Source organism: Stegostoma tigrinum, chromosome 24, assembly GCF_030684315.1.
Source record: "Stegostoma tigrinum isolate sSteTig4 chromosome 24, sSteTig4.hap1, whole genome shotgun sequence".
Taxonomy (NCBI): domain Eukaryota; kingdom Metazoa; phylum Chordata; class Chondrichthyes; order Orectolobiformes; family Stegostomatidae; genus Stegostoma; species Stegostoma tigrinum.
In genome coordinates this window covers 27,794,838-27,807,578 of record NC_081377.1, presented here as the reverse complement: position 1 = coordinate 27,807,578, position 12,741 = coordinate 27,794,838, and the positions used below count along the sequence as shown (strand labels likewise).

Here is a 12,741-nt window from a genome sequence, read left to right as displayed (position 1 = left end):
CCATTATTGACCCTTATTGCTTTGAAGACTCTAAATGTCACTTCTGCCAGAACAGAAGAAGTCATAGGAAGACCAAAGTGCATTTAGTCAGTCAGGTCGAACCCTCCCCCTGGAGTTTCCAGGAATTGAAAGCTAAGCACAACACACTGTTGCAAGCAACACATGAGAGAAAATAGAATCACAGGAACATTAAACCACATGATGTTCTTTTCAATTTCTTTGACTGCTTAAATTTATTCATTGTAAAAATATTGTAGAGGGAAAAAAGTTGAAAGAAGGTCATCAACCTGAAATGTTAGTTCTGTTTCTCTCTTCTCCAATAATGCCTCATTTGCTGAGTATTTCTCAGATCTCCAGCATTTGCAGAATTTTGCTTTTGTCCTAGGGAGAAAAGGCTGTTCAACTCACGGTCCCTCAAGGCTAATCCAATAGGGTAACAAAAAAGCCTGTTTGCTTGCCATTTGGTCTGTGGAATGGTTTGAGGCAGGTCATATAATATAAAATTTCCAAGAATGTGTGCCCATTCAGAATTTACAACTCTACTGTTAGAACATGTACAATCTAAATAACTGTCTTAATCGTCATTTGAAATCCCGCAGGTTGGAAGACATGCAACACCGATCCTTCAAAGACTAAGCCTTGAGGAGAACCTAGATCCTACTCTACTCCAACACACTAGGATTGTAGAGAGATGAAAAATTCTGACAGGTTGTTTAGCCAAACCCATGCAGAGGATCATACTTGGCTGTAGTTGTGAACCTTCTCAGCTCAACTGAATTTTCTTATGCCAGCAGGTAAATTCCTTACATACAGTAGTTGATGGACAGCCAGCACTGAAATCCTTTTCTATGTACTCAAAGTAATATATGTTGCCTCAGGGCAGTGCTGATTAAAGACACAATTCTATGTTACTTGACCTGGTATGAAATCTGAGACTTTTTATCAGCAAGAAGTAAATCTTTTTGGATAAAAAAAATTGTTTTTAAGGAAGTCAAATCTTATTGATAATTTATCTCTTCTTAGAGTAAATTTAACTATCTATACCAGCACTATGGGACATCCTGACATCTGAAAGGTATAACTAGTTGACTAGCTTTCTATTTTAGTCCACCTCCTGCCAATGCACTGGAACAGGAAGGTGGTACCACTTACACTATCATTAAGCGTCTGCACTTCTTTGGAACTGGAAGTTTTCTGAGGTCATGATTGTGCACCTGCAATGCACGAGAAGTTGTGCGCAGGCCTGTTGCCTCATTTGCTGCACCATTCTGTGCTTCACTTGCTGTTTCTCACTCCCTGTCTTTCTGTCCTGTTAGCTGCTTCCCTGTAGAATAACTTGTTGGAATAAATTGTTCTACTTGTCAAATAACTTATTAAACAACATAATGTTTGAATGCTGACAATATAGCATAATATGTCAGTTTGTTCTTAAACGTTATATTTGCATTAAGGAATCAACTGAAAATTTTGTTATGGAGTGGAGAATGCAGATGAATTGGTTGCCTCACTGTCTTTTGCAATGCAATTTTATGGAGTATCCAACTGCCCTTCTATAAGTTATTGTTGCAAGATTCCTGCTAGAATGCAATGATGTCACAGGCACAGTGCATTTCCTACATTACAGTTATGACTATACTTTAAAGGTGGTTGCCTGCATAAGACAGAAATTGAGCACTGTATCTTATTAATGATGTTACGTGAAATAGCATTCAGCAGGCTGACACTCAGGAGTGACTACGTTGCTCGAAAAGCAACTTGAAATGGTCACAGCAACTTATACCACAGCTGAAAAGGGAGATGATTGTTCGGCAAGTCAATTTATTTGAAATTTGGAATTCTTGTGTTTGTGTTAGTGAGTGCAAAATGAAAAGTTTCAGCAACAAGTTTCTTCTCAACAATAAATCAGAAGTATTTCCTTGACTATAAAGGACTTTGTGATAGCTGATGGTCTTAAAGGTTCTATATGAATTCAAGGGGTTCTTTATTTTCTCTGTTCTTTCTGGTTTCATTTTACCTTCTTTCTTTTCCCTAACTTGTTAAACAATCAATTTGCAAAGCTGACATTTGAAGGTTCGCAAATCTCAGCTAGATCCATTCTCGGTTTTTCCACATCTACATGCTGCTTCTGCAAGCCTGAGGTCTGAATCCAGACAAACAATTCCTCTCACTGACCACATACATATTTGATGTCTTTGTCATCCCTCCCGACTCTCAAAATATGTTGTAGGGCTTCAGAACAAAAAGTACTGTAAATACACATTTGGACAGACAACATTCTGTGGACAAAGATCACATAATTTACCAATTACAGTATCTACAAGTGAAATAAGAGAATAATTTGTATATTTTAATGTTGGCATATGTACATTTTGATCCAACTCACATTACTATTTACAATCAAAGGCTTCTCATTAGAAGATTACTAACATATACAGTATGTTGCTTTTGATCTGCATGAATGCTTCAGATCTGCGCTGTTAAGTGGCTTGTGTATCTGCTATGCATCTTAAATCCATTCAGCTCAATCTCAGAAAGATCATTTTAATTTGTCTTCAGACCTTACCACAAAACATGATACTTTGGAATGGCTTTCATAACCTTTCCCTATCCCTTTCTCATGCTGATCCAGATTTTTCACAATTTTGCATCTTGTTTAACTATTAGATATTACAGTGCGTCCATCACAGAGACCATTTTCTTCCACCTGCACAATATTAATCACCACTGTCCGAGATTAACCTATCCCCCGCTGAAACCCCTACATTTGTTCTTGCTATCACCAGTCTATTATTTCAACAACCCTTGTTCCACTTTCAATAGCCTTCCACCAACATTCCCAAACTCAATTTCTCACTCAAGTCTTAATTGCCCCTTGACCATGTTTTTATTGTCTTACATTTGCTCCTTATCCCTATTGACATTCAATTTGAAATAAAAAAACAACAAAGAACCGCAGATTCTGGAAATCAGAAACAAAAGAAGAATTTGCTCAAAAAACTCAGCAGGTCTGGCAATGCCTGTGGGGAGCACGCAGAGTTAATGTTTCGGGTTCAGCGAGCCTTCCTCACAACAATTTAAAATCTCTGCGCTCAGCTTTCAGTGTTTTTGACTTACATGTTCCTGCAGCTTCTTCTAGCCCAGCTTTCCCGAAAACCCTTCCTCCTCTGACTCCAGCTTTTTCTTCATCATCCTTCCCTTTGCTTAATCGTTTTTGATTGCCCAGCTTGCAGCTGTTTGAGGCCTACTCTATAGAAAACACTCTTTAAACAATTCCAACTCTTTCTTGTTTTTCGTGTATCTCTCACAGCAAGTTTGCTGATGAAGCCCTCAGCCATTCCATATAATTATTCTAAATATGCATGCCTCAATGTTTATCTTTCCCATATACTGAGTTGTGGAGCATGGTTTTGCACCAAAGATGCAACTTCCTGCTCTATTGGTTATGATATTCTAATTGGATATGTAAAAGGTATTTTATTCCTTTTCTTCGTTTGCTTCCTAGATCTTTCCCATCCTCCTTTTCTTCAAACAAAAAAAATGATCTGGCAAAGTAGTTTGTTCTATTTATCCACAAATTATAAACTGATTATGATGACTTGTCCTTTGAGAAGAGATACTGTTTGACAAGATACTGCTCTATATCTTTGTTTACAAAATGTTATGGCCAGAAGATAATGATAAATGTTAACATTAACTTTGTCTGGTTACATAACAAATAAAAAATTTTTCATTCATTGATAGCTTTAATTGAAGTTATATACATTTAAAGACATTTCAAGGTTTGAGGCCAGCTTTTCCTGTAAGCTCTGGAAAACTTTGCCCGCACACTTTTGGACCTCATTAAATGAACTATCGTCTAATGTGTGACTTTTCCCAGGATTGTTGTCTTTTTAGTCGAGGGTTCAGTTCACAATGGAGCTCGTGAGGAGTGTGGATTCATTTAAAAAGCCTAACATAAGCCTCCAACATGCAACCCAGCTGCAAGCATGGTTCTTTCACAGTCTATTCCAAATCAGCGTAGACAAAGAAAAACACAATTGTATTAAATATTCTGTCTGATTTCTCAATCAGGAGACACAAGAATAACACACAATATATTAGTCACAGAATATAGAATCGTTGAAGATGGATCAATATGAACATCAAAAGAAAACATTGGTAACTAGAAGAAATATGTTACAAGAAACTAGATCAAGGATTAAAGTGGATGGAGTTGCAGAATTAATAGATAAAATTGTCTGTATAGGATAAATGATAACCGAAGGTGGCAGATTTGTTGCAGAAGTTAGAAGGATGGAGATAGCCAGAAGTAATTTTGTAAAGGTGAAGAATACATTAACAACCAGAAAACTTGAAAAAAATCAGAAGGTGCCATTTTTGATCCATTTTCCTCAGAAACCTGGGTGATATGTAAAAAGCAATGGAAAAAAATGGAAGGCTTTGAAATGCGGATGCTCGGATGAATACAAAAAATTTATATATAGACTGTTAGGAAAATAAAGGTCTACTTGAAATTGTAAGAGCAAGACCTTTCGGAAAGAAAATGTTCATATCTTGGCCTTTTGATCAGAATTGAAAAGTTATAGTGATCTCCTCTGGAGGACAAAGTGGATGGCAGCAGACAGTGGAGTTGGCTAAGGCATTAACTCCTTTGCAGAGGAGCTACAGGGGATGTTTGTGGGTAGTGCAGGACGAACAATATGGCACACCATGCCAGCAGATCTCCCAGTGGGTGGAGCTACCCACAGCAGCAATAGTTACAGAGAGTTAAAAATAGGGCAGTGTGAGAATTCTATTTTTTATTCAGTTGTTTCATACTGCTTGGGAAAAAGAACATCTTGTCAGCAAACAACATGCTTTCCAGGTTTATTTTTATCCTCATCAAAACTTATGATATCATACACTCCGAACTTGAGTTGAAAGAGATGGTTTGTATCCAAAAGCTGTCTGCGCGGTGCCCAGGCCTGGGCTCAGGAGTAGGGAAATTAGCTCTTTTTAAATGTGATCAGAGATAATGGGAACTGCATTGTCTCTCCATCCCCCTTTTCTGATGAAGGGTCTAGGCCTGAAACATCAGCTTTTGTGCGCCTAAGATGCTGCTTGGCCTGCTGTGTTCATCCAGCTTCACACTTTGTTATCTTGGATTCTCCAGCATCTACAGTTCCCATTATCTCTCTCCACACTTTGTTATCTCTTTTTAAATGTGTTCCTGAATATGTTCCATCACATGCCACTTTCTGCTTTCAACTTGTGAGGAGAGGGCAGAGCCTGCAAACTATTGTGATTCCAGTTGACAATAATACCAGACAAGCAGGGGAGGTGATGACCTAGTGGTATTATTGGTGAACTGTTAATCCAGAGACCCAGATAATCTTCTGGGGACCAGTGTTCGAATCCTACCCTGGCAGATGGTGGAATTTGAATTCAATAAAAAATATCTGGAATTAACAATCTAATGATGACCATGAATCCAATGTTGGTTGCTGGAAAAACCCATCACTAATGTTCTTTAGGGAAGGAAACTGCCATCCTTGCCTGGTCTGGCCTACATGTGACTCCAGGCCCGCAGCAATATGGTTGACTCTGATCTGCCCTTTGTGCAATTAGGGATGGGCAATGAATGCTGCCTAGCCAGCGACACCCTCATCCCATGAATGAATAAAGGGAAGCAATATCCCAGAATGAAAGCTGGCTTAGAGAAATAGAGTCATACAGCATGAAAGCAGACCCTTTGGCCCAACTTGTCCCTGCTGACCAGGTTTCCCAAACTAAATTAGTCCCATTTGTCTGCTTTTGGCACATGTCCTGCTAAACCTTTCTTATCTATATCCCTGCCCAAATGCCTTTAAATGTTGTAATCCGCCTCCACCACCTCCTCTGGCAGCTCATTTCCATATAAGCAAAACCCTCAGTGAAAAGGTTGCCCATCTTTTGCCTTTTAAATCTTTCCTCTCTCAACTTAAACCTACGCCCTCTAGTTTTGAACTTGGCCTTCTAAGGAAAAGACCTTTGCAATTCACCTCATCTATGCCCCTCATGATTTTATGAATCTCAAGAAGACCACCCCTTAACCTTTTACAAAGAAGTCGCAGCTTGTCCAGCCTCTCCCTGTCACTCTACTCCTCTAGTCCCAGTGACATCCCATTAAACATTTTCTACACCTTTTCCAATTTAATACTATCCTTCCTATAGCAGGGCATCTAGAATTGTATGCTGTACTCCTAAAGTGGCCTTACCATTGATCAGTACAGTTGCAACATGACATCTCAACACCTGTACTCAATATTCTAACCAATGAAGGTAAGTACTCCAAATGCCTTCTTCACCATCCTGTCTACTTGTGACACCATTTTCAAGGAGTTAGGTACCTGAACCCCTAGGTCTCTCTGTTCAACAACACTACCCTACCATTAATTGCATAAGTCCTGCCCTGGTTTGTCTTACAAAATGCAACATCTTGCATTTATCTAAATTGAAGTCCATCTACTACTCCTCAGCCCACTGGCCCAGGGAATCAAGATCCCTTTGTACTCTTAGATAGCCTTCTTCTTCACTGTCCACTATACCACCAATTTTTGTGTGCTCCCCAAACTTACTAATCATGTTAACTATATTCTCATCCAAAATCACGTATATAAATGACAAGCAACAGTGAACCCAGCACTGATCCCTGTGGAACACTTCTGGTCACAGTCATCTATCTGAAAAACAAGCCTCTATAGATAACACAGTATGGAGCTGGAGGAACACAGCAGGCCAGGCAGCATCAGAGGAGCAGGAAAGCTGAAGTTTTGGGTTGGGATCCTTCTTTATAATGCTATAGATGTTAGTTTTGATTTCGTGTGAAAGTCAATCACTGAACTTAATCATGACAGTTACCCATAGTACTTTAACAGAAGAATATAAAATTTTATTCTGTAAAAGAAGAAGTGTATCAGGCTAGGTATAAATCATTGGATTGACTTTATTACAAACATCAAAAATAATGATTGATCATTTCAATGCATTAATACCCTTACTGACACTTAGACTTCAGTGAATAGTGTTATGGATCTGACCAAATCCCCTCAAAATAAGAAGATAGTCTAGACCCTAACTTTTTATTATTTTAAAAGGTAAGTGTAAGGCGTTGAGTTCCGGATATAATTCAATTGGTCAAACTACCAGAATTTGAAACAAAATGCACATTATTCATACACTATAATTAAGAAAAAGTCAAAATAAACAGTAACTCTATTGAAATACTTAACAAAATAATATATTAATTATCACTTCATTACTGTTCCAATATTAGTAACATCCTATAAACGCTCCCTTGGCAAGGGCAATCAGTAAAGTAGATAGTCTGACATGCAATTCTAGCAGCAGGAAGAGAACCCCCAGCTTTTAGGGAGAGGAAGAAAAGCTTCGGTGTCCAGGTTTGACACCTCAGTAATTGTTACTGAAGGCTAAAACTTAAAAAAAAATCTTGGCTCTGTGGGAGCTTGAACTGATCCATTCAGGCTGCTCCTATTAGAGTGATAAGAGTCAGGGAGATAAACAGCAAGGAAACAGAACCTTCGGTTCAACTTGTCCACACTGACCAGATATCCTAAATTAATCTAATTGCATTTTCCAGCGTTTGGCCCACATCCCTCTCAACCCTTCCTGTTCACATACCCATCCAGATGCCTTTTAAATGTTGTAATTGTACCAGCCTCCATCACATCCTCTGGCAGCTCTTTCCATACAGGCACTACCCTCTGCATGAAAATGTTGTCCCTTAGGCTCCTTTTAAATCTTTTCCCTCTCAACTTAAACCTATGCCCTCTAATTTTGGACTTCCCTATCCTGGTAAGAAGACTTTAGCCATTCACCCTATCCACGCTCTTCATGATTTTATAAACCCCAATAAGGTCACCCTCAGCATCCAACACTCCAGGGAAAATAGCCCCAGCCAATTCAGTCTCTCTCAATAGCTCAAACCCAACAACTATGATAACATCCTTGTAAATTATTTCTGAACCCTTTCAAGTTTCACAACATCTTTCCTAACCAATGTCCTGTAGAGCCACAACATGACCTCTCAATTCCTATACTCAATTCACTGACCAATAAAGGCCAGCATACCAAATGCCTTCCTCACTACTCTGTCTACATGACTCTACTTTCAAGGAATTATGAACCTGTACTTGTTTGGCAACACTCCCCAGGATCTTTCATTAAGTGTGTATGTCCTGCCCTGACTTGCTCAACCAAAATATAGCACCTCTCATTTGTCTAGATTGGACTCCACCTGCTGCTTCTTGCCCAATTGGCCCATGTGAATAACATCCGTTTTACTCTGAGGTATGTGTTTTCTCTTTCCACTACACTGCCAATATTGGTGTCATCTGCAAACTTACTAACTATACATCCTATATTCACATCCAAATCATTGAAAAGCAGTGGACCCAGCATCAATCCTTGCTGCTCCAACTTTTAAAAATAAATTAAGGCCTCACAAGCTGTTCGCTTGATTGCCTTTGGAGTAGATCTCTTGGTACCTCTGTCTTAACCTTTCTTCATAAAAAAAGCCCGTAAAAAATATACCTCTTAAAATCCATAATATCATACCCCTACCTTCACGATAAAGGTCCCTGTCATTCTATTCAAGCCCCTTTGTCTTTTGCAAACCTCAGTTAAGCCTTCAGCATCCTTGCAGGATGTCTTTCTCTCTGTTACCTCCACAGCCTCTTGCTTCTGGAGCTTTCTTCTCACTGATCTTTAAGGATCTCAGGGCGTTCCCACTCCCTCCCAATCTTGACTGAGTGAAGGTTGCTAATAGTAGCATCTCTGCGGTGTAGGCTTCTTCCCCCTCCATGAATACGATTCTTCTCTTTCTCTTTCTATGAAGGTTTGTAAAATGCTTAGAAAGCCCAACAAATACCTTCATAATTATCACCCCAGGTGGCTTGCTGGCAATGTTTCCTCTAATTTTTTTTCTGTTACGAGCCTATAGAACCTCTGAGGACCCTGCACCTTGGTGGCTTCCAAATCATGCATCGATGCTGGGAATGTGTTAGCATGCCAGTTGGTGTGTATGGAACCTCTGAGGGGCTGTGCAACCTAAAGGGAATGTTGCTTGATAGTCCTTTAACTTAAATCACATGACTTCTTGTAAATGTTGTTTCAGAATATTGTTCAAGGTGATTTTTAAAAAATCTTAAACAAAAGAAGCTAGGGTTTTCTCAGATCTGTAAAAGAAAATTCATTCTTTGTCCACTTTAGAACCCAAAGTCTCATAATGAAATAACCGCTCTATTCATAATAAAATTGATGTAATTAGGTTCACGGAGTGAACAAAAATTTGGCAGTGGAACATAACATTGTGAAATATGAGATTTTCCACTTTGGTAGAGGAAGAAAAAAAAATTAGAGCATGATTTCAGTTGAACTATACAACATGAAGCTACAGAGGGACCTGGGTGTATTTGTACATGAATCATAAATACGCAGTAATGCAGGTGCAGAAAATGGAATGTTGACTCTTATTGCAAGAGGAAAGGAAAATCAAAATAGTAAAGTTCTGTCACAACTTACAAGACATTGGTGAAACCACATAGAGGTCTGGATTTTTGTCCATGCCCTGAGTGCACAGATGTGGGAAAATTCCCTCTTCTGTAAACTTTGCTCTGAAATCTATCCAGAACATTAGACTTTCAGTCCAGTGGAGATATATCTTAAAATTTATATCTGACAAGGCCAGGAATTTTAAGAATGATTCTAGGTACTAGACTGAGTGGCCATCCTTTGCACTTACCCTTTAGAATGCTAACTTACCCCACATTCACCATGGAGAGACTCAAAACCTATTTTGTGACCAAATAAAATGAGTTGCTAAGTGTTTATTTAAAACTTCAATTTTCTGAAATTCATTCACTCTGTACTCTAGTGGTGACCACAAATCCTTTGTTGATTATTGGTAAAACCGATCTGGTTCACTAATGTCCTTTAGGGAAGGAAATTGCCATCTTTACCTGGTGTGGCCTACAGGTGACTCCTGACCCACACAATTGTGTTCACTCTGATCTTCTTTGGGTGGTACGGTCGCACAGTGGTTAGCACTGCAGCCTCACAGCTCCAGGGACTCAGGTTCAATTCCAGCCTCGGGTGACTGTCTGTGTGGAGTTTGCACATTCTCTCGTGTCTGCGTGGGTTTGCTCCAGTTTCCTCCCACAGTCCAAAGATGTGCAGGCTAGGTGGATTGGCCATGCTAAATTTCCCATAGTGTTCAGGGAGGTGTAGATTAGGTGGGTTATTGGGGGATGGGTCTGGGTAGGATGCTCTGAGGTTCGGTGTGGACTCGTTGGACTGAAGGTCTTGTTTCCACACAGTAGGGATTCTGTGATTCCCTCTGGGCAATTAGGGATAGACATAAATCCTGCCTAGCTAGTGATGTCCTCATCCTGTTAATGAATTTGAAAATGCATTTATTATAATTACATTCCTTCAACTATGTATTAGAACAATAAATATTTCATTCAAGTTAACAGCTTTTGTAATAATCACTAGAATTCATAGGTTCACTTCAGACAGTCTGTAACCACGTCTATCTGTCAATCAAATAATGGTAAGGCACCCCACGGTGACAATGGTGATTAAAATCATTCCTGTAACATAAAATCCAGTAATGGAAGTTCTAAGGTTTGTATCAACATCTGACTATAACAGTAAACGGTACTTTCTTTCAAGAAAAACACACCGAACATCTTTTTCAAAAATTGAAAGAACACAACTTCTAAATGCAATGACAGCTTCTTTTGAAAATGGGATTTGACAATTTCTGTTGATATGCCTGACGAGTGCTTTCGGTGGTTCTTTCTGACATTTATGCCAGGGTTCCCTTTGTCAAGTCCACTTGACACCTTTGACAGGTTCCCTTTGACAAATCCTTTTTATAGCTAATTTTGACATCTGTTGGCAGTTCAAATGAGCTCGACAGTCATAGTTTTATGAACATTTGATGCATATTCATGCTTACTTTTAAGAATTCCAAATGGTACATTGCCTCACCCAAAGGGAAACTAAGCATCCCCAAATGTGGCCCTGATACACTGGCTATCCAAATAATTCCACAAAGTTAGATTTGCTCTACTAGCTCTAATCTGTGCATTTTGTGCTTCAAATGCCCAGTTCGCTAAGATGACAGAGAAGTGGAAAGAGCTGCTGATTTCAGTGGGCAATTGCTCCAGTAATGTGCACATTCATAAGTCCCACCCCATCCTCACACAAAAGGTAGGTGCTATGTTCAGGGGCAGTACCACCAATTTTCAATTTTGTCTGGTGTTTTCACCATTGTGGAACGAATCCAGGACCTGTAGTACTGTATGCCATTGTGGTCACCTTACTAAGGAAAGATATACTTGCATTGGAGGTTTTTCAAAGAAGGTTCATTAGGCTGATTCCTGGGATGAAGGGTTTGTCTTATAAGGAAATGTTGAACAGGCCTGTACTTATCGGAGTTTAAAAGAATGAGAGGTGATCTTATTGAAACTTGTAAGATGAAACGTCTCAACAGTGTAGATGCTGAGAAGATATTTGCCTCATGGTGGTACGTAGAACAGTTTCAGAATAAGATGCTTCATATTGAAAATGGAGATGAGGAGACATTTCTTCTTGAGTGGTCATTACAATTGGACTTCTCTCTCCCACAGTGAGACACTGAAAATGTTCAAAATGGAATTAGTCAGAGTTTTCATAGATGAGGGATTCCAGCATTTTACAAGACGAGCAACAAAGTAGAATTAAGGCTACATCAGATCAGCTGTGATTTTATTGACCTGAGGAGCTGAAAGACCAAATCCTGTTCTTATTTCTTATGTTCTTATGTAACTGCCCCACTGCCCGCACTCTCTCAATTAGTTGGCTAACATATCCATCGTCAGCATAAATCCATCATATGTGGATAACTGCAATGTGACAAACTCAATATAACTCTCAGGCAATTAATTCCATTAAAATGGAACTGTTGTGATGCAGAAATCGTAACTGTTGCTTAGTGCATGGAATGATCTACTAAAACACTAGTGAACTGAGGGAGCAGAGCAGGACCAGCTGTTTTTGATGATGTTGCTTATCTACGAAAGAAATGGTAGACAGTGAATTTTGTGCTTTTCTTCCACAGATTTTGTCACACCCGCTGGAACAGGAAGAGAATGTGTAATTTCGCATATCATCCAAATGATAGCGCTTCCAGAAAGAATACCGCCTCACAATTGCCTTGAAGGGCATTCTGGAAAACGCTGGAACTGGAATTTGAACAGACCCTTTAAAGTTCTAATCAACTGGTTGATAAAGTGTTAAAATTGACTTAACTTACAGCAGTGAAGAATAAAATGAGAATTATTGTGTAAATGTGAAGCTTGGCATTATCAGCTGTGCACTAAAAGATTTTATGACCTGCTAACTCTGCTGTGTTTCCTGTCTGTATTAGTCAGGAAGTATGTTTGCTTTGCTTTATACATTTACAACCTAACATAATGCAGGCGCTGGCAGATTTTCTGCTTACATGCTGAGATTGATACGTTTTTACTAGGCTAGACTATTTAGGATAACGAAATCATGGCAGGTAGATGGGATTGAGATATAGAATCACTCAATCTAACTGAATAGCAGACAGGATCAAGGGACTGAATGGCCTTATCCAGTTGCAGCCTTAAGTAGCATTAAAATATATATTCTTAGACTAGTCATCAGACTGGATGCCTGATATAATGAGGA

The 12,741-nt window shown here is 39.2% G+C and overlaps 1 long non-coding RNA gene across 1 annotated transcript in view; it reads left to right on the top strand.

The window, feature by feature from the left end:
* The window catches only part of LOC125464906 (uncharacterized), a 46,387-nt gene extending 34,119 nt beyond the window's left edge, over positions 1-12,268 (top strand). The window contains exons 3-4 of the long non-coding RNA XR_007250117.1: positions 600-794; positions 12,146-12,268. This is a non-coding gene — a long non-coding RNA (uncharacterized LOC125464906). The remainder of the gene's footprint in view (positions 1-599; positions 795-12,145) is intronic.
* The last annotated feature ends 473 nt before the right edge of the window (positions 12,269-12,741 follow it).